Source organism: Anopheles coluzzii, chromosome 2, assembly GCF_943734685.1.
Source record: "Anopheles coluzzii chromosome 2, AcolN3, whole genome shotgun sequence".
Taxonomy (NCBI): domain Eukaryota; kingdom Metazoa; phylum Arthropoda; class Insecta; order Diptera; family Culicidae; genus Anopheles; species Anopheles coluzzii.
The window spans coordinates 58,045,976-58,069,526 of NC_064670.1; the positions used below are offsets into that span (position 1 = coordinate 58,045,976).

A 23,551-nucleotide genomic window follows, 5' to 3' on the forward strand; every position below is an offset into this window, starting at 1 on the left:
GTAATTACGTTATTTACGTTAGTGTGAAATGTTCTTTAGCCTTTTACAAAGGTTTTAAAAGTTAAATGGGGCCATTCCGTTATTTAGTGACCGAAAAATCCATTATTTTGTGAAATGTGTCAACATTTTTCCAAAATCCTTAGGATTTCATAACGAAACTCATTTTTCTGTTAACGTTCTAAATGACCACATAACCACGCAATTACTAGTTTTTCAACATAACTGTTATGAAATGTTATTGTTTTACTAAAATGATTTGTCTTTTGACCATATTTATGCATTTTTAAGTGTTTTTTTACCATAGTGCCATTATAGGTACACAAAACAACCTATAGTGGTTATAGTTATAAAATCAATGAAAGCAGGTCGTTTTAGATTTTTTCGAGGATATTTTTGACATGTCGTACTGTTTTCACTAAAATAAGCAACAGAAATGAGTTTTATGTAGATAATTTACGAAAAACAGGCCAAAATTTGCTTTTATGGCTGAATAAAAATTGACTTCAAATCAATCACACTCTTCCGGGTGTAGGTTGACGACAGGTGTGATGCAGTACTTTTGTCAACAGTTTCATTGATCAAATTTATACATTTTTTTACGATCAAATTACGCAAGAAACCTATATTATGGCAGTAATCCTTGCTATTCATACGAAAAACAGCTTCGAAACTAAGTTTCATTGATATTATACACCGTTTTTAATGCATCTTTGTTTACCACCACTATAGGAACACAATACGACGACTATAGGAACCATACCTCCATTATAGGTACAACGAAGCAGTCACAAAAATATGTATTTTTTCGTAAAATTGATGTTTTTTTATGATAAAAATGTTTGTGATTGCGTAGATAAAACATATTCCAATTGGTTTGTGTTAAAATATTCAGAAATTGTCCTTCCTGACACTTTAAATCCATTAAAACACATCGGCACCACTACAAATTGCACCACTATTGGTACATTTACCCTATCGCCAAAATCTAAAAGTAGGATTTTGTTAATGACATAATATCAAGCATATATGAATGAAAAAAGGCTAGAAAAATCAGAATGGTTTGTTCTAAAATAGATTAACTATTTATTTTTTCCATATTTGTGCCTTGTGCTGGATATCTAAAAAATTAGTGCTGGAAATAAAAAATTTAACGCTCGATGTCAAAAATTTACATGATTAAAGGAACGATTACACATATCAAAAGATGAAAAACACAAACATCAACAAGCTAATTTTCTATAGCATTAATAAGGTAAAAGAGCAACTATTAAACATCTTGCTTAGATGGTAATTTTCAAGACCATCGTCATAACTTACATCAGTTTTTATCTACGCAAGTCCATTGATAAATTGTTTTACTCGTAATAGATTAATGTATTTATGTTTATTTATTTTTAATCTATGTTGCATTTTTTTAGCTATTGCACACATATTACTTATGGTGAAATATGTAAGACTTAAAATACCATTTTCATAGTTACCTTTTTTTCCTGGTGAGACAATATCAAATCAGATTTAAGATTTGATTCATTTATAGATTTAACATTAGTCATCCATGATGCTGAAAATTCCCACGGGTTCATTTTTTCATTCCAAGAAACTTGCATTTTTATTGCACAAAAGCATTGTTCACTAAACATAGTTTCTGGACACTTTATGTCTAACGGAATCATTATTGTAAATACTCTCATATACGATGTCAAATTAGTAGCTTTATGTTTAGTTTTGGATAATTTACAATTGAATTGAAATTCACTCCCACTGAAAAAAATACATTCGTAATGAAGTTGTTTACTAAATAATAGAAAAAAGATTTAATGACACTCGAAACCAAATTTATTAGAGATCTTATTACCTAATTAAGTTTTACGCATAAGTTAAGGATTCATTTTACACCTTTTCTGTTCAATCAGCAACACAATATTGAAGCAAACAAAAATCAACTTGATTTCGGCAGCAGATGATTCCAATCAAGCATATACACTTCAAAAACATGATATTATTTCATGTACCAATAATTATTTTCGTCACAACATTTTGCCTAATAAAATGATTTCAATCATGTCAGAATAGGTATTAACGTAGTAATGTTATAAGACACAACCAAAAAAAACTGGCGTACACTGGTAAACCAAGGTTGCCACATATCGAGACAAGCTAAAACGTACAAGGACACGAAATTATCTTTAAATTGTTTATTCAACATCCGATCACCAAGGCACGACTATGAAGAATGCTGCTGACAACTGGTCAAAAATGTAGAATATCATACTGAATCCTTTTCAGGACAGCTTTCGACCACGATTCTACGATTCTGATAATGAGAGCGAATGAATTACTCTCACGTAGATTGTGATACTCATAGTTTTTGCACACTCTCTGCACTCTCTGCATATTGCTTTGAAAAGATGCTGCATGGAGCCAGTCCGTAATACAATTCAAAAATGCCTTCTTCTATTTCAATATACATACATGCTGCTGCTTAAATGTTGCTTTACAAGTATTTACAATCATAGGCATAAATAAGCGTAATGAAATACTTGTGTTGATTTTTTATATGTATTTATCTTTTTATCTGTCATGTAAAATAAACGAAATCGAAACTGAAAATAGGTGTTTAATTTTTTTTTTGGCTAAATTGTATTAACCAAAACATAAATTTTTTTTCTATTTGACTCAATTAAATACCTGTACGAGTGCTTTTATGTATCTAAATGAGGATATGAACGGTAGTATGAAAGAGAGATCAACAATAACAAATCATAAATCGTAAGCAGTACGATTATACTCAATATTCATTATTTACTCTTGCAATTCAACAATATTCTCTGAGAAACTCAATCCATACTGAGCAATGTATTCTCTCTAATTCAAGTATAAAGCGTACTTTAAGCATAGGAGAATGAACCGAAGATGGTTCGTGTGGTGAAAGAAACTACAAACAACAGTATTACAACAACATCTGGTATCCGGTGCTGTAAAAAATCATAAAGAGCATAAAAAATAGAATATTGCACACTTTAAACATTCTCTTATGTTTACTGAAATTGATGAAATCATTCATTAGGATCTCTGTTCTGCCTTCTCGAAATTACCAATTGTTTGGGATTGGGTATGAACTGCCTTTTGTCCGGTATGCATACAAATCTGCCATTTCACATATTATATAGACTGTAGCGTTATAATTTCCTTTAAGATTATACAATATACGATTATACGCTAATGTGTACGATTTATATGAAAAATAGCTACTGTTTGTGAGTTTGTGAGTTTAATATTTTGAGTTTAGTTCTAGTATCTTTTGTCCTCTTTCGTCAGCAGCAACTGCAGTCTTAAATGAGTTATTTACCTGGAAAATGATAGTTTGTCCTGATATTTGTAGTGTGTTCATATCTTAAACAACCACAGCGCATATGCAACAACATTCAAAGCTTTCTAGAATTTCTTGCGAATCAAACGATGAACAAGCGCTTCTTTCATCTTTCCCTGCGTTTTGTCGCTTCTGTTTTTGTTGCTTTTTATTATATTCCCTTCACCCAAACCAAAAACGCCTCTTTCAGCATTGAGAGCCATAAATCATTTCTTCAGCTTCTTTTGCTTTTAACTGTAGTGTAAGTGGTTGTAAACAGAGAAGTCTATTCAATATACGTGTATTTAAGCTTAGTATAGTTGCAAATAAGAATCTTTGAATAGAATAGTAAACGCTCATTTGCTGAGATAATTTCTATAACAAGTAACTTAATGGTTTCCCTTACTCTCAATCATTATTTCAAATGTTGCTTTCGCTTATACCTTACTTTAAAAGTTTTAGCTTGACTGCCTAACTAATGATTGCAAGCTTAACAACCTAGAAAGCTGTCCAGAAAGGTCGTATTACTGGGTCGGAAAAAATAATTACCTATCTTATTATTACGGGCGGACCCTTGATACAGTGGTCAACTCGAACGACTCAATAACATGCCCGTCATGAGTTCAAGCCTTGAGTGGACCATCTACCCGTAGCAAGGATTGACTATCCGGCTGTGTGGTAATGCATTAAGTCTCGAAAGCCTTATAGGCCGGCATGTTTGCGTAGGACGTTAGCCAAATAGAAGCAGAAGAAGAAGAAGAAGAAGAAGAAGAAGAAGGAAATCAGAGCGATAATCAGGGCAGAGAAGATAATCCAGCCGGCAAAATTGTGAACTATCAAACGAAAAACAGATCATCATATATGCAAAGCTGATGTAGAAAATGTTTTATTTCTAAGTTTTTCCTCTCCTTATTCTATACCTTAACCCTATCATGTCAGGCAATTATCCAAGTCAAACGTAAAAGTGTCAAACAAACCCACTCTAAAACTCGAAAATTGAATCCATATTGGAAAATTTTGTTAACGAAATCTCTTTTTTGTTTTTTTTTTTAATATCTTCTATATCTTTTAATATCTTTTAACGACGACAATGAGCTGTATCATTAGATCTCTGAGCGTCTTACATTTTATTCATTGATGTTCACATTTCTTGTTTCTTCTTTTTGAATGTTTTGCAACTGTGCAATCACTCAGAAATACAACATTTATATCGATACCGAAATTTTATGTAGTGACTGACAATTGTAGAATTATTCAATCAATTCCACCATTGAGCGACGTTTATTGGAGCAGGCCCGCTGACACACGATCATGATCGTGACATCCCGATAAGGAACTGCAAAGAAAAAAGGCGAGTACGAACAAATCGTAAGGTACTCTTAAAGCAACTGTGTCTGCACGGGATGTCTTTTGTCGTTTGAAAGAAACCTGAGTAAAAATGTTATGTCTGTATCATGGTTGTTTATGGCAATTTGGTTTTGCAATCTAGTTAAACAACTCACTTTCATGCCACAACCGTTTTATGCCAGCGTTTTTAGTTATGGGGTTTTTAATATGTTTAATGCGTCTTCAGTGTGGCGATCATTTACAATAAAGATAAATGTATTGAAATAACCGTAGCTTCATACTAAAAATGAATAAGGGAGACATGTAAAACAACAATAACATGTTCACAACGCCCCATATGTGTCATCAAATGAGTATTATCACTCGTTATTTGTACATAACAATTGGTATCCGTTGCATGGACTCAATTCGCTAAGTTGAGATTTCATTTGTAAACTGAGTTTTAGTTTCTTGTGCAGCACATCTACTTTTTTAATTAAATCTTTAGGAACATAATGAAGTTTCACAAAACTGCACATCACGCATTATTACCAAAATGCTTATAAGATTTATTTTTGTTTACGTTCAAGCTTTTCTATAGAAATAGTTTAAACAAAATTACGAAAATCGAGACAATAATATATAAGAACAGCGGAACAAATAAAATTAATTCACACTACAAAGTAAACTAAAATGAATGAAAAGTAATTTAACTACTCATAAGATTTTCCTGAGCAACTGATCCCTTTTGTAATTTGCTGAACCTATTTTCAGGAAAGATAAAAAAAGTTACTTTGTTCCACGTAGCAGAACAAACTTTTGAAAGAAGCTTAGCTTTGAGTTTGCCTGACAGGTTAAATAACGAAGCTCTTATTATACTCGTTAAAACTTGATTGAGCATGAAGAACAGACATCAAAAAAGACAAATGATCATGTTGATTAATCCTAAATATATATACACATACTTGTAAACATGTTTTGTATAATACATCTTTATCAAAACTTGATAAGACACATAAGAACCGGGTAAGGTATCAGAAAAAGAAATTAAAAATAAGAAAAGACACAATTATTTCTCTCCACACTCCATAGTCACAAATATTTAAATATATAAACAACCGAGGATCACTTGTAAACTTTTTGAACTAAATTTTTATATATTTCGTCTTCCATTTGGAGTAACGTCCTACGTACCTACTGTATGACGGGACCCCTTTGATGATTAGACGATCTCAAATTCAAATATCTGGCAAAAGAGGCAAAAAGGCAAAGACAAATAGAGTAATAAGGTGTTTTATTTTAATTAAAAAATGTATTCTTATTCTTTTTTGTGTGATATAAAAAATACAAAACTTTAACATTACATTTAATTAATCAATAACAAAATGTAATCTTATGGTTTCTCTTGCATGAAATCGCTATTGCACCTTTATAGATTTAATGCGCCAACATTTGGCTTGTCGTTACGACTTCAACAGCAACGAATAGAAGTAGAAAATGGAACAGTTTAAAATTCCATCCAATGCTCGTAAATCACGGTTTTGACTGAACTGAATGTTGATTTTCCACTCGCAAACCAAAAGATTGTCGCACTCACAAAATTGAAGAACGTCAAGAAACTAGGGTGACAATCTCAGGATAGTCGCAAAGAAAATCCATTGATGTTCCATTCATAAGGTAAATACGATACCAGTGTAAGTTTAAGTTTTTAAGTTTAAGTTTAGAACAATGCCTTCAGAAGGATCAAATTTCTTAAGGCATTGTTCTGAATCTAAAAAAACAGTTTGCAATGAAGCAAACAAGAGCAAGAATTTCTTATTATAATTTTATTTCGAAAACACGCCGATGATAAAAACAAACAGGTATGTTAATTCCTATGCGATCACATGTTGACAAATTTTGAATTCACAGACGTGTATGCCGTTTAATAAAATTAATATTGCATTTTGTTTTTAATCGTTGTAACACCTTTCTAATTATCTAGTTTTCCTTGACGAGAACAATGAATACTCAATTGTTGTGCCAAAGGTTCTTTAGGAAAAGGTAGATTTATGTTTATTTATCATGTAAGTCAATGAACAATTTAATTCCCCACATTCACTTATTCATTCATCATTTTCCGTATTTTGCTACTGGTTAGCAGGAGCATTTATTTATGTTTATAGTTTTCTGTTCAATTAACGTATGCTCGAAGACATGTGCATTTTTTTTCATACGAATTGAGTGTTATGGTCTCTTCCAGTTATTGTCTTACTCTCAAGATCTTAGGATAGGCCATCAGTGTCCAGCAGATTGTTTCTTATTCAGATTGATTGTTTTCTGGTAATTTGAGAGCAGTTACCGAATCGCACAATCTTGCTCCTCTAATTTTGCTGTTAGAATAAACATTTACTTATGATTCAATGTTGATTCCATACCTTTGTCATACATTTTTTGGTATTTTTTTAAATAAGGGCATAAAGATATTCGACTGTAACAACATTGCAAAGAAAAGCAATAACTGCAAATAAAACTGTTTGCAAATGACTTATGAAGTCTTGTATGTAGGGCAAATATTTATTTGAAACAACTTAATTCATTAACAATGATATCACGGTAATTTCACAGCACTATGATCCGAAATGAACAAGCAAAGGAGAAAAGGCATTGACAAATGTAAAAAAGAAATGGTAACCAAACACATTAAGAAATATATTTTTAGATCACAAATTGAAAGTATTGGTTATTCAATTTGTTATTTAATTTATTTGTATGTTTTTTTGATATTTATGTTTATTTATTTATGAAAATTAATTTCTGAGAATCCATCATACAAAAAATGATAATAAAACGCTAAACACCTATGACTTAGTGAATTATCACAATTTTGGAAAGAACCACACAATATGCGTTATTTTGTAGGACTGAAGTATTTGTTATATAGCTTTCCATTTTCATCTTTGGTATTTTCATATTTTATTTGGTAAATACAATTTGGCAACAAATGTTCCCTCATTGTTTTCAATTTGTCAAAAATGTGCCTGATTATAACAGTGGTTTGGCGGTATGTGTAAATATTATATTTTAAATATCCAACTGGGAATGTTTCATTAGTCCAGTTGTGCCTATTACCCCAGGATTCAATTATTTGAATAGAAATTAATATATTTTTCAATGGAAATTTTATTTCATCAGTAATTCATAAAGATTACACGGCATGAGGCTCTGAGTAAGTCCAACTTCAAAATGCCGTCGGGGTTCTTAAAATATTAAGTGGGATGGCCATTAATAAAAAATATCTACAAGGCGTTCAGTTTGTTTATCGTTTGTTTTTTCGTATGAAACTAGAAATATTATTTTTTTTTATTTTTCATGTTATATTTCTAGACACCATACCCAACAATTAAAAACACTCTTTTTTCAAATATGTCTATCGAAAAGAAATACATACGGTTCAGTCGATATATTCTTATTAGAATGAATCACTTCCATGTACATGAATCTAAACCCACGTAGTTCAATCAATGTAACTACTTTACCATGCTAAAGCATAATATTTTGGTAACATTTTTAAGAAACGCATTTTTCATTTCCTGTGTCTGTTCAACGCGACGCAACATATCAATTTTGTGAGAATGACTCTACGAGAGAGCAAAGAGTCTCTCTCTTTGGAAAAACGGATTTTATATCAAATGAATCTTACAAAAAAGACTGGAATTGTAAAGTTATACTATATTTTAGAAGTCCAAAAAAATTGCTTAGTTGAAGAAATTATTCATGAGCAAATATACCTGCTAATATAACAAAAAGCTCATCCAGTGTTAAATACACTACCTGGATAATTGCAACACCAACACGAACTGGTGAGAGAACATGCAAGTGTGTTTGTGTGTATATTTTAAAGAGCGGCCATTATTCATTTACCAGTATATGTCAACACTACCCAGATGGATTTGAAAAGCCGTCGGTATGATAGGTTCCTTACGAAAGTTATTTGAATATAATTCATTCGTTTTTTAAAGAAAATATACCATTTCGGATTAACTATACCACATACACGTTATGGACTATTTTGTGAACAATGCGTAAATCACTGATGATGCATTAACAACATAAGAAAATTTAGTTTTATAGGTTTATCAAAAGCCAGATCGTAAAACAGTCGAAATAGGAGCTCAGTTTATTCTGAATTTGAACCTATGAAGGCATGTTGTCTGGTCGCACGATTGGACGATTATACCATGAGACAGGCTCAAGATGTTTTGTCGAGCGTATTTAAATGAAATAAATGTTCTTTTTCTTCTTCTTCTTCTTCTTCTTCTTCTTTTTCTTATTCTTCTTATTCTTCTTCTTCTTCTTCTTCTTCTTCTTATTATTCTTATTCTTATTCTTCTTATTCCTCTTCTTCTTCTTCTTCTTCTTCTTCTTCTTCTTCTTCTTCTTCTTCTTCTTCTTCTTCTTTGGCATAACAACCGGTAGTCAATTCTACGAATGAGGACACAGTCCATTCGGGGGTTGAACCCATGACGAGCATATTTTCAAAATGATCTATTATTCGAAGTACCTATGTAACTATGATGTACTAATATGATAGATCGGTGGTTGGAAAGGGCTCCTGGTCTGAAACCAAAAAAAGATAAAAAAGATCTACATTGTTAGGTGCAAAATCTGTAAAGTTTGTTGATCGTCAAATGTTGAAAACATAAAAAAATGTTTTTTGCGTTACCATTTCTGACATTACAACCTTTTTTTAAGTTTCGAAAAGTAAGAGGCCATCCATAAGCTACGTACAGCTCACAGGAAACGGGATTAACCTACCACAAACTAAAACAATGAAAACACTAGATTGATATTCAATAGTTGTTTACAACTTCAGTTAAAAGACTAGACTATGTATGTATGTCAGTCTATGCGGATTATACTAGAAAAAGCTTTTAAGGTTAGCGTGCTTTAAATTTAGTTTTATTAAATTGCTATTGAAGGTCCGGTTGCCTATTTGAACTGCGTCGGCTTCAAAAAGGCCCGTAGGATTCGATTCACATCCGGGCCGTCTTAAGTAGTAAAGACTGACTATCCGGATGCGTGGTACTCATAAGTCTCGGGAGTTTGCATAGGTCGGCACGACGGTGTAGGTCATTATGCCAAAATGAAAACAAATCTGTTTTGCAGCTATTCTCTGATTTACTAATTTGGTGCGACTAACGGATGTACGTAAATTTTATGCGAATTACGGACTTGTCTTTCAAATTTACAAAAAAAAAACAAATCAGCAAACATACTAACATTGGAAGATAATCACGAAGAAAAAACATGTACAGTTCTATACAAAAATTTAGTACAGTTCTTATCAAACTGCTCTAAGAATGAAAAATAAGCCTATTGTTAATTGTTTACATCCATTCATTACAATTAAAAAAACTATTTATTTTCCATTGTTGTCAATTATCAATAAATTATTTTGACAAATAGGTAGCTCATTTCACTTATTTTTAAACTAAGTAAGAATTATACATTTCTAGGCTTTAAGCAGTGTGTAGCGACTTAAGCTCTGAAAAACTTCACACAGAGGAAATGCACCAACATTAAAACCTATTATAATGTTTATGAATCCCAGTTCTCAATCAAAATATTGTTAATGATAATCCAACGTTTGTCTGTTTTTTTTTTTTCATTTTCCTTACTAAATAAATTCTACTGTTTGAATACGTATTATAAAGGTAAATGTTGGGCTCTTATATCTTTATATCTATCTTTGCCTAATAGCTCTTATATTTGCAATGAAAATAAAAACTCCAAAAGTGGGGGCCTTCACGATTCTAGTTAGTTTTTTGTATGGAGTTTGACAGTTGGAGGCTGAAATCATGTAAACAATCCATACAAAACCACACAAAAAACTAGCCTGCGATTTTCAGTCTAGAACATTTTAGCCTAAAAGCTAGAATTAGATTCGAGTACCTGCTCGAAAACACGGGTTTGTTTACATTTATCCCAAGGTGCATTAAAGAAATCAGGTGATCGAATCTAGAATCAAAGTGTATGTAGTCCAGGTGGTCTCATAGCATTTTTTCATAACTAATTTTGAACATCACTTTTTGACAGAACGAGTGAAAACTTTTGCTCCAACGAGCTTTCTGGAGGTTTGACGAATACTCAAAACACTCTTACAATCTTCATTCAGAAGCAGAAGCGATAAAAATCAGCTTTCTCAATTCATACACCTTGGGATAAGCCCACCTGTATATTATACTCACTTAGATAGCTGCCCGAAAACTGCTATACAATGCAAACAGCTGACAGGCTGAAATTTCAGCCTACGAGCTTCAAACGGAAAGGGCCCCAGTAACAGTTTTCAATATTGAGTGTGGTGAGGTTTGTTTCTCTGTTTTATTCTACAACTTGACGTTCCCTGAGAAATAGAGACCAACGCTTGCTCACAAGTGAATTTGCTTCTCAATCTTTCCTTGGTTTAGAATGTCTCATACAACTTCTCGTTCGACACTTTAGATAGGCATACATTCTTGTGCCCGCTTGGGGCCTCCACTCATGTTAATGCGCTATTGCTCGAATGATGGTTATTGTTCCACTGACCGGCTGAAATTTCATCTTAATGGCTGGAAACTGTAAACGGATGATTGGTGGCTTTGTATATGTTAAACACATTTGACAATATTAAATTGCATTTTTACGGATTAGAAATGAAACTTATTGTGTTCAAATGGTTAGAGAAACCCTGTAAGCCGGGACCCATCGTGGTCGTTCAATTCTTTTACAAGAAAATCATTTCTGGATATAAATATAATGATTGAATCGACGAGACTTTAGTCCGCTTTATCATAAATGTACCTCAATATTAGACAAATTATAGATTATAAATCATTGTTTCCCCCTTTCCAGTTAAAGTGGTATCTGATATGGTTTCCCTTTCATCAAGTATTTATTTTTTGTAATGAAAAAAAGGTTGATTATTCTTAGTAAATAATTAATATATTTCTGTAATGATGTTTAAAGGACTTTATCATTGCTATATATGCTATATCAATGATATTGGTTTTGTTAAACCTATTTTCAATATACTTATTATAGAGTAATCAATGGTACGTTGGTAATCAGAGTTGTTTAATTTCCACTCACCTTTGATAAGATAAGCTCAATGTAATCGTTTCTTTGGTTTGATAATTTGTTTTTGCTACATGGAGTGAAACAGTCTATCTGCAAAAAATAAATTTAAACAAATGATTACAAAAATATTATTCATGTAGCATACAGTATGTAATATGATATATGTATAGAAAGTAATACATAAATAAAAAAATAAAGACATAAATAAAAAAAAAGAAAATATATATATATATATATATATATATATATATATATATATATATATATATATATATATATATATATATATATATATATATATATATATATATATATATTTTTTTTTGTTTCTATATATTTATAAACAAATATTCAGGGGCTTAACAATTGTTTATTTAGCTTCCACATAGCAAACTTTTGCAGGGAGCATTTTAATTCAACTAATTTCTGCAACAACTTTACTATTTAGTACTATTTATTATATTTTTTTTAAATATTGTTTTATCCATGCATACACGTAAATAGTTGCAAAATGAATATTTATATCAATAGCAATTATTTATTAGCACATAACGTCCTTCCTGTTTTTGCTGTAAGAATGTGACGTTACAAAATTCAAAAACGTTTATAATTTCAAATAGGTTTATGTATCAGTCATCCAGATGAAAGGTTAGCACATTGCATACAACTAGGCTGATAGTAGTGGAATAAAATCAAGACTGTTCGTAACATTGCATACATTTAAGTAAAGATTTAACACTAGGTGGCGCTGTAATATATGAAATGTGATACAGATGACACTAGCATTGAACAATTGTAAAAAATCCTTTGAATAAAATTCACGGCATTTTAAAATTTAATCCTTCGAAGAACTGCAACTTACTAAAAAAAGAAGAATATTATTCCGACACACTGGAACAGTAACAATCCAATATTAAAGCATTGAGCAAGCAAACATTGAGCGCAATCACAGCGCAACTGAGATTGCATACTTGATTTTGACAACCGTTTTGATATGTGCAGTTACGCTAAATTTGTACATAACATTTTTGATAAAAAAAAATTAAACGGTACATAACAGTAGCATATGTTTGTAATAACGCTCAATGTTTTACGGATTCAATATGTGAGCTAACACAATTATTTGCATAATAATAATACTAATAACAATAATAATAATACTAATAGTAATTGGAATAACAATAATAATAATGATAATAATAATAATAATAATAATAATAATGATAATAATAATAATAATAATAATAATAAAAATAATAATAATAAAAATAATAATAATAATAAGAATACTAATAATAATAATAATGATGATAATAAATAATAATAATAATAATAAACTTTTCAAACATGTATGCAACAAAATTTTAACAAGTTTTTGTTTCAGTATAGTCGAAGTAGATCTTCTATATTTATTTAAATCATTTAAATCCTGCAATTTAAAATTTTACATCATAGGTCAAATTATTTGGAGAACTTAATCAGCTATTAAAAAGCAAAACAAAAAATGTTTTTTTTGACTTGAACTTTGAACAGTTTTGAGATATGTTACTCTTACTTCGTCCATTAGTCCTTCAGTTGTTTTGCAAGCCTTCCATTGTAAATGTGAGTTGACACTGCAATACGATATTTATGCTGTGCCTGACTATTATACAATAACTTCAGTCGTAATGATAGCATCTATTGCCATTATCATTACTATTTGCAATTTGGTATCTGATGCAATGCATTGTTTTGGATAAAAAAACAGACAATTGTTCGAATACATTGAATATTGAATGCAATCTTTTGATTGTAAAGCATTTTATGCTTTTGTTAGTCGGATCAAGTCAAGCCGGATAATAATCTTATGGCCTTATTATTGGTTAGTTACTGAGCTGTAGATACTGATCTGATACTGATGGTGTGAAATTATAAACAAGTATAAAATGTTGTGTATTGCAAGCGATCTTATTGATAGACTTGATAATACGAAATGCAAATCATAACTGTTTTGGGTAACAGTCCCGGTCAACAGTTCAACAGTACAACAGTCAACTCGCACAATTTAACAACTGCCCGTCATAACCTTCCTTCGGATAATAAATAAGTGAATGGTTGTCAAGCTTATTAATGATATATGCAGCCCTTGGCAAATCAGGGCTGTTGCAACAAATAGAAAATAGGGCGGTCTATAAGAAGAAGAGCTGTGTTTTACTGTTCGATAAAATCAATCTAATCATCTAAGTAAGAGGATGAGCATAAGAAACACTGCAGCACTGGAAAATGAGCTGTTATTGTACATTAATGATAAAAAATAATCTCAATCACATGTGATCTCGTTCTGTTAGGTTAGTCGGTGTAAGTTATTTGGTAGGAATCAATAAGCGGTATTAAGGATCTTCGAATAAGATCAGACAAGATCCCGCGGTGTATTCGTTTGAAAAATTCGATTGTTTTTCTTTTGGCGTTGCCTTACCCAAAATCGATTCTGTGGCACCTCTGCTGTGATTCAGCGATGTACCAATTCTGTGAAAACTCGCATTGCTTTTGTGTTGTCGTTTGCAACGTATACATGTGTCATTTTTTATATCATCCCTTGGCCGTCCAATCCATTTTACTTTTTCTGTGACCAACGGCTTTCGACTATTAAGGAAGTGATTTGGTTTGTTCTTTCTTTCAAAGATCAGCTATGAACATTCATAGTGCTTTATTCAAACACCTAAGTCTTTTCATTTTTTTTAAATTTGAGCCTATATCTGAGTTTGTAAGTTTGCGATACGCATAACGTGCCTACACATTGACCTTGCACCGATTGATCAAATAGTAAACGCTATATGCTGCTTTTAGCGATCTGATGCAGGAAAAAAACTATATTTGTACAGAATTTTACTTGTAAAAATCGCTCAAATGCATTTTTATTACTAAGAGTTACCTTGACCGTCAACCGGCAACAATAACATAATATAAAGTAACGTGATACATTTATGTCCAACATCCTCTTACTGGATCAAATTATATGACGTCACTGTATATTACGTTCTTGTTACAGATTAACGGTAAAGATCGTTACGCTTTGAATAATAAACTAAGCTATTTTTGATTTATTATTAATAATTGTGATAATAATGCTCAATTTCAAATTTTTAAATTTCTGCTGAAAAAGTTCATATCTATTAATTGTAATAATGAACCGAATTTGAAAATGTTTATAGTAAATATTCGTGATTTGTTATAATATTTTTGCTTCATTGAATAAAAAATATTTTTATTGGTACTGATAAACACCGCCTACCTAAACTGTACGTCATTTTTTGGGATTTGCAAAAATCTGGAAGAAATAGATAGAAACATTGAATGTATGAATTGTGCAAAATATTATTTCACATCTTTTTATGTATTTTGTTTAAAAAAATTTAAGGCATATTATAAAGATTATATGACTTCAATGCCATAGTCATAAAAAATAAATTTAGGAACGAGCCAGAATTATAAAGACACTTTGAAAAAAGTGTTTTGTACTTACTAATGCATTTAAAAATCTTCCAAAAATAGAAATTACATATTATAGAAAGGTTTCACAGAAAAACATTTATACATTTATAAAGTATTTTTGTAACTTGTTTTTAAGGTTATATGAGTTTTGTTAGACTTATGTCATGTAATACAGGGTTTTCAGTTTTGATTGCAAACATTGTTTTTAATGCTAATCCACTCTGATATTTCATTTTTTATAAAATAATTTTTAATTTCTTCAGTATGTTTTTCAACACTTCATCTGTCAACGGGTGATGAGATCTGGCTTTAAAATCCGGTGAAAAAACGATGGCAGTTTAATATTACAGGGTTTTCCTAATCACTTTCCTGGTATTATTTTTAACCCTGTGATATTTTTTAACTACTATAACATAATTTGCAACACTTCAACTCTTAAAGAGTAATGGGATTCGGCTTCAGAACCTCTTTAACATAGAGATAGACCCATAAGTTATTGAGAGTCATGCTGAAGAAATTAAAAATTATTATGATGAAAATGAAATATCATAGTCATATAGAATAACTTCTCGCACGCAGTGAATAACAACATTTGCATTCAAAAGTGACTTGAACCCCTGTATAGATTTTCCATAAAAATCACGACGACCCCGATATTTTTTATTATAGCAGACTAAGTATAATTCCATATTATTCTAATATGTTGAATTTGCGATTAACACGACCTAGAATAATTAAAATTCTTTATCTAAAAAATGCTAATTGTATTTATTTATTCGTTTATTTATTTATTTATTTATTTATTAATTTATCTATTTCCTTATGATGATTTTGCAGTGAACAACGAGATGTTTGCAATTCTTAAATATAAAACCTAAGATTAGTCAGACCGACATTGATTCATAATGCCTTTATTTAATGGACAGTTAAAGACTTGACTACGCTATTTGATGTTTTTCATAAAAAGATTATAAAATATTTTCTTCTTGAAGGTTGCGCCGGTTTTATTCGAATAAAATTGATTTACTACCACGTAGTCAAATATACAATTTTTATAAAAACGTTTATCTGTTTATCGATACCCTTTGTAGCCGACGTGAGTGTCTATTGCAATCTTTCTAAGATAATAAATTCCTTCACAAAAAATTATCGACAACATCGTCTCTTTAGTACCAGACCAGACCAGACCAGAATCTGAATCACTGAAATGACTTTCAATAATTCAGCTCACTTATTAAGAATCAGTAAGAACTTAATCATTTATCATTTTGGTTACGTAATAAACCATAACGCAATAAGACACAGCAAACAAACAAGCAGCTAGCTACAAGAGCTATTTTTAATGTAAAATCGTGGTGTTAATTATAATGGCCACCAAAGCCACTCATATTCGTTCTCCATTTTGTTTCATACAACTTTTTCAAATTTAACCAACAGATTCTAGTCTGCGCTCATCTGGGTACAAAATAAATGATGAATCTGTTTCACTGTTCGACAGTATGCGTGAAATTTTCTTTTGGAATGGCGGTGGAAATGCTCAAGGAAGCCATAATGCTCATTCATTCGCCATTACTAACACCACAACATGTCTAACTATTTCTAATGAACGATAAAGGTGTGTATGTGCGTTCGGAAAGAGAAAATATATACTGTTGTACGTATAGGGATTAAATATGTAGATCATCATCGATATTTTATAGCCCGAAAGTTAGAACACTCGAAAGATTCAGCTGAGCACAAAGGAATTAAAATTGAAATTTTGTTCGATATATTTTTTAAAGCTTAACGTAACATGGAATGAATTTTACCTATATTAATAATTTACTATGCCTTGATATATCTTTTGTAGTTCTTTCATTCTTTCAACTCTTTAACAAGTATGTATTGAATTTATGAAATCATTGTCCTGTTTTATTATTATTATTATTATTATTATTATTATTATTAATGGTTTACTTACCAACAAAACCATTTTGAGTTCAAATCATGTATGGACTATGTACCCCAAAGCAATAAATAACTATTCTTTTGTGGGTAAATCAATAAAAAACTAATAGTCAAAGCCATTTGTGATTTTTAAGGTTTTGACCGAAAATGATTGTTGCACCAACGATAAAAATTAATTATTTTTAGTGAAAAAAAGATTATCTAAGCTATGAGTCTGATTTTTCATGCATGAAAATTATAATTAATGAAGAAAAATTAAAAAAAAATGGAAAACAAGTCTATTTTTAGACACACGTTTCTTACTATCGTGATGAAATAGACGATCCAGCTAAGTGATACTCTGAGAGTCTGTATAGGCTGGTGTGATTTAGTAGGTCGTATGCCAATAAGAAAAAGAAGGCGAATGTTGGTGAAGTCAGTTACTTTGGAGAAGTAAAAAACCGGGATGTCATAAAAACCGAGATTATAAAAGTAATCACTAAATAATGCAACAATGTAGGATCCAATCCAAGATTGTAAAAATACATTTGAAAACTTTTTTTATCATGTCTATTTGGTGAAATTAAAAATCAAAATTTATAAACCTTGTGCACGCTTTAATTTTAATACTACGGGTATTAAAACTTGCATTGTACATTGTAAAACATGCGCTTCCAGTAGTGGACAAGGATATACATAGAAATACAGTGAACCCTCTCTTATTTGAGAGGCGATGGGACTGTCGAATAAGAGGGGTTTTCAAATTACAGAGGTGGAAAGTGAATGAAAGGTCCATCCAAACAAGAAAGAGACAGAACATTCAGTATGCAGCCTTAACAGTTGCTATAGGAAACTGCGAACAGGATTGCCAATTTGAGCATACATCATTCAATAACCATGGCAACACCATACACAAATAAGAGGGACACAGATTTCAGAGGTTTTCCAAATTAGAGGAACAAAAATGTACTGGAAATCAAGGGACTGTGCAAAATGTTCAAATAAGAGAGGTTTTTCAAATTGGAGAGGTGTCAAATAAGAGAGGGTTCACTGTATTAGATTTAATTTGCTTCTGTTATCAATGTTTAAAGCGCAGATGTTAGCAAAGTAGATTTGTCTGTTAAATAAATAGATATAAATAAAATTAACATGTACAGCTCCAATAAAAGCAATAAAAAGTCAAGATCAGCAAATCAAGTAAAAACATTTGAAATCTACTATGAACACCGGTGAACAGTAGCCATAGATTATACTGTGACTGGCACGACACTGATGTATGTATGATGTATTAATTCAACAACAAGAATAGGAAACTGATACAACACCTTTCTTACATAGTAAATTTCCCCCGCCAAGTGTTTCATCCATGTTTTATTGGTGGCTTATTACTTTCCGCTACTGATGCTCCTGATTAACTCTCGTCCATTATGCTGTATGTTCCCTCTCATTCTCTTCGTCCACCTGATCCTCTGTCAATTGAAACACGTCATACTCTTTATACTTTCAATGAACCTCTTCTATCCTGTTTCAGGTTGTTTAACCACTTTTACTATACCTTTAATTTCCACTCCTTTCTTAATTCTTCCTGTAACCGTCTTCTTTCTTCTATTTTTCTATAATTATTCTTCTTAGTTTTCTTTTAATTATTTTTCTCTAGGTTTTTGATAGTCTCTTCGCTCTACCTGTGTTTTTTTTCTTTTATTTTTTGCTAGGTCTGGACTAGTTTAGTTATTGTTAGTTTTTCATGAATGATTTTGTTCGTTTGCTAGTTATAAATTAGTTGTAAATCTGCGTTATTTAGCCTTGATGGCGGATATTAAATTTAATACTAGTATAGTATAGTTTATTATGGAAATAATGAAATAAAAAGAACTCAAAATTTCTGTGAAATCTGAACGATCGAAGATTAAATATTGCATTTTACACTGGTGGTTGCCAAAAGACCTAGTTCAGGGGCCTCCAAACTTTTCAGCTCGCGGGCCGCATTGCTTCAAAAATAGCTATGTTAAGGGCCATTTGACACTACCTTCAACTGATGGGTGAACGTTTAAATCTCATTTTTATGACAAAAAACTAACAATACTTGTACAGTTTGGTATTACTAAAGGTTGATTTTTGTCTAAGAAAAGTAAAAAATAAAATTTTATTTGAAAAAGTCATAATCATTACGTATATTTATATTAACTCTGGCAAAGTCATCGTGGGCCGCATTATAAGCTCTTGAGGGCCGCATGCGGCACGCGGGCCGTAGTTTGGAGACCCCTGACCTAGTTCACCAAACCTTGTGGGGTCGCATACTTAAGTAATTTCCTAAAGTGAAATCTTCCATTGAACCCCTTTCTGTTTTAAGTCAACAGGCTGTATTTTCAGTCTGTCTGCTGTTTGCATTGTAAAGGAGTTTTCGAGCAGCTATAAAAGTCGGTATAATGATAATGATGACAAGTTATATGTATTTAGAAGGCTGATTTTTATTGCTTCTGCTTCTGAATGAAGATTTTAATAATGTTTTGTGTATTCGTCAACCTACCAGAAAGCCTGTTTGAGCAAAAACTTTCACCAGTTGTAAAAAAGTGATGTTGAAATTTGGTTATAAAACATGCTACGAGACTACCTTTGATACATACACCTTGATTCAAGATTACACCATCTGATTTCTTTAATGCGCATTGTGGTAAATGAAAATACTCAACTGACATTTGTTCTAGATGTGTAACCATAATTTGCTCAAATAGTTCTCGAAATACTAAAAAGTGTGAAATTGTTTGTAATAAATCGTATAGAAAATGTTAAATTTTCGTTTGTGTGCGTATGACCTTCTTTTATTGAATGGAGATAACGTCCACTTCCTTTCAGATTAATTTGCTGTAATATTTGACAAAAAAGAAGGCCCACTTCGTGCGGTGTTATTTTGTGAAGCTTAGGGTTCTTTTTTTCGTATAAAACTATTATACTTCCAGTGATAAGGATTGGAAACGATATTTACTAAAGGACAGAGAAGAAAGCAAAGAAAAGGCAACATCACAGTCGATTTTAAACGACTTGTTCTAAAAATACCTCAAACTGGTGCAGTTTAAGGGATATTTAAGGCACCAGTTCAATGAAAATAGCTCGAAAGCCCGATTTTCGATCTCACAATTGTCATTTGAGTACAACCTTATTTTTCCATTTTGTCAAGCATGTACTCGAATATAATTCTAGCTTTGAGGCTGAAATAATCTAGACTCCAAATCGCAGGCTAGTTTTGTGAGTAGATTTTTATGGAGTGTTTACAAGATTTCAGACTCCAACAGTCAAACTACATATAAAAAAGCTTAATCATGAAGGGCCCCATTGTTCTTCCGTGTTAGTTTTAGCTACCTACTCCAGAGCTTTGAATAACACCTTAGTTTTTATATTCTACAGTTAATGAAAACCGTTTTCATACTCCTAAAATAACCATCAGAGCGAATTGCCGTCTCAAATGATGCGAATTTTGTATTCCTTTAATAGGAAACAAAAATTAATACATAATATAAAAATGTTTGAACATTATTGAAATTTTAACAATTTCAGTCGATGTTCATCTCAGCCTTTATGATGTACAACTATCCCATATCAAACGTCCGCCTTTCCCGAAAGTACAAATAATGCATAAAAACACTTTTTTTTTGTAATTAATGGCAAACACATGAAGTTTGATAGAAACTTAAAACCAAAAGTTTAGTTCATTTTCACAATCACTGTATTTATACATCTCAAGAAGTTTATTTTTATCCTTAACGTGTATGTTGCCTCCAGCAACGAAGCTCTTTCTTTCGCGTATTAAAGGTTGAATCTTCAGTTTTCTAAATCAATTTTAACTGAATTTAAAAAAAAACTTGATCTGTTTGCTTCAAACTTTTATTATATTTCTAACATTGCATATGTATCATAATCAATAACCGGGCGCTGTGGAATTTATATCGGTGAACGTACCATATAGATTATATATATGTTCCGAGATTGATTTATTACTTGTTTTATGTAGCAGTACGATTATTCTTGATTGCTATGCAACGACGGGAAAACCCCAACAATTCATTACACATTTTCTTCATTCTGTTTGTTGTGCGGACGAACATTTTCGTCAACTTCTATTCCTACCAAAGTTTCAAACTGTGCTTTTATGTTTAGTGTCCTAATCAATTTTGAAATGTATCTTTGTATCAGGTACTCAATATTCCAGTTTTAGTTTTTCAATTATCAAAGAAAATCAACTAAGCTTTGTCACGAGGAGTAAATAGTACAATTTGTCTTCTTATAAATTGTTTCGGTAGCTGTTCTATTTTTTGACAGAAGATTTTCTTTAAATGCATGCTTCTATGCTATGAAAAATAGACATGCTATTCTGGTGAATAGATATGCAATCATATTGCTATCTATTAAACAATGATTTTTAATTAACCAACGTAATTTCGTTGGTACTTGCATCCTATTCGAGTTCCCCTAAAGATAACGTTATGAACACATACAAAATTTTTAAAGATATACTAATTTTGCATTAATATCGCATGTGAGTTGTATTGTAGGAAAATAAAAGTACACAAAAAATCACATTATAAAAAAACTGTAGAGGAATGTAGCAACACATTTTTAAACAACATACAAAAATGATCTCAACATTCGATTCGAATTTAGAAGGGAGAAAAACAAATTAAACAAATCATAATATTATACATAACAAATCATACATATATTCATTTTCAGTCCTAGGCAGGGAAGGATAAGACCGAATTCGGTTGCTGATTAAATTAGTAGCAACCCACAAATAACGCACCGTAGAACCTTTATATATAACAATATATAAAGTAAACTTTTGATAAACGCTGTGTACTAAAATTACTATTTAAATAAAAAATAACATTACTGCTTATTATTTTAGCAGTCATTAAGCAACATGACTCTTAACAAAACGTTTGAATCCATTTTTTTGCCAAATAGGCATTCTCTGAACATTTGAATTTACTAGCAAAAATTTCAATCCATCCATTCGGCAAAGATAGTGGGCAAATGCAACCATTGTGCATCACAAGTAACGTGCCGTATGCAAGAAAGAATTGAGTAGGAGACTGAAAATTTGCATTATTATTATCACAATAAATCACTTCATTGCCTCGACGTGTCTCTTTTTTCAGTTCAGTTTGCAGCCCAGTCTGGCGACACGAACACGCACATGCTACACCGAACACAAACGCCTGTAGTGAAACCGGCATCCAGCTGGTCCAGAAAAAAGTCATCATGGACAATCGGCCAATGAACGAACACCAAAAGAAAATCGATATAAACATAAAAGTGCAGGACGTGAATACGTCATCCATGGGAACCGAGTTTGCAGCTCACGGATGTTCTTAAGTACTTAAACGACAGCGGTTGCGGAATTCACCGGAGTAGGTAGGCTATTCCGCGTTACTCCAAACGTAGCCTATGAGGGAGTGGTGGTTGCAGGTGGTTCATCTCTTTTTATATCTAGATTGCTATCGATGTTCGAACGCTTGTAAAGCAGCTCATCGGCACTGACATAGCTAACGCATGCTTTGTTTGACATAATATCGCACACTTCGTGGTATGATGTTACAACTCACGAAAGGAGCTAAAAAGTATGCCAAAAAAACTTGTTCGATCCTAACTGCTTCATCACAAGCATCGACCAATCCATCCTCAACTATCGTAGTGACATATTTAGAACGGGTTTGTAATTGCTACCCTTTTAGCTCGTTTGGTTGGAGCTCGTTACACACTCGAATGACCGATAGTAATCCTTTCGATGTTTTGGATATTTCGAAAGAACGAAAACAATAGCGTGACCTTTTATCAAGAATCAAGTATGACACCTTCATAACTAATTCATGCAATTGACTTCTATAGCATAGTGATCCACCATACAGATTGATTGTGTATAATATTTCAATACATTTCATGCATATCATTTGTATCTGTTTTCATGTATACACATGGGTACTGTGTTATTATTCTTAACAGAAGAAGCTTCAAAGAAGATAGTTGTTAATGCATGTTGATGGTTCATGGTATCAAAAATAATGTATATGCTAAAAAATATGTTTGATAACTTTGAAGATAACATTGCTATGAGTTATACAGGATACAATTTAATGAAATTTGTACATTGAACAGAGAGTATTGTCTTTTTTTTCTGTTCAGAAAGAACGGCTTCGGCCGTATTGGTTAATTATTGTCTTTTTTATGTAATATACAAAATTAGGTGGCAATTGAGTTCATACAAATAGCTATGATAATGTTTATTGATGATGGATTGGAGCTTCTTGCTATATCGTTCTTGTTTCGCTGTACATACTTGAAATGTTGTTGTTTGCAAAAACTATAAAAACGCCAATGAAAAATCCA

General features: G+C 31.6%; 1 protein-coding gene across 6 annotated transcripts in view; it reads right to left on the reverse strand.

Annotated features, from left to right (window-relative positions):
- LOC120950399 (homeotic protein antennapedia) overlaps positions 1-23,551 on the reverse strand; it is a 133,835-nt gene that overhangs the window by 62,166 nt on the left and 48,118 nt on the right. For 5 of the 6 annotated variants that reach the window (XM_049608024.1, XM_049608026.1, XM_049608023.1 and 2 more), the window contains one exon: positions 11,786-11,863. The gene's annotated coding sequence lies outside the window, so the exon portion shown is untranslated. Of the gene's footprint in view, positions 1-1,481; positions 1,775-11,785; positions 11,864-23,551 lie in introns of those variants that run through there. The other variant, XM_049608025.1, reaches the window with a different exon arrangement.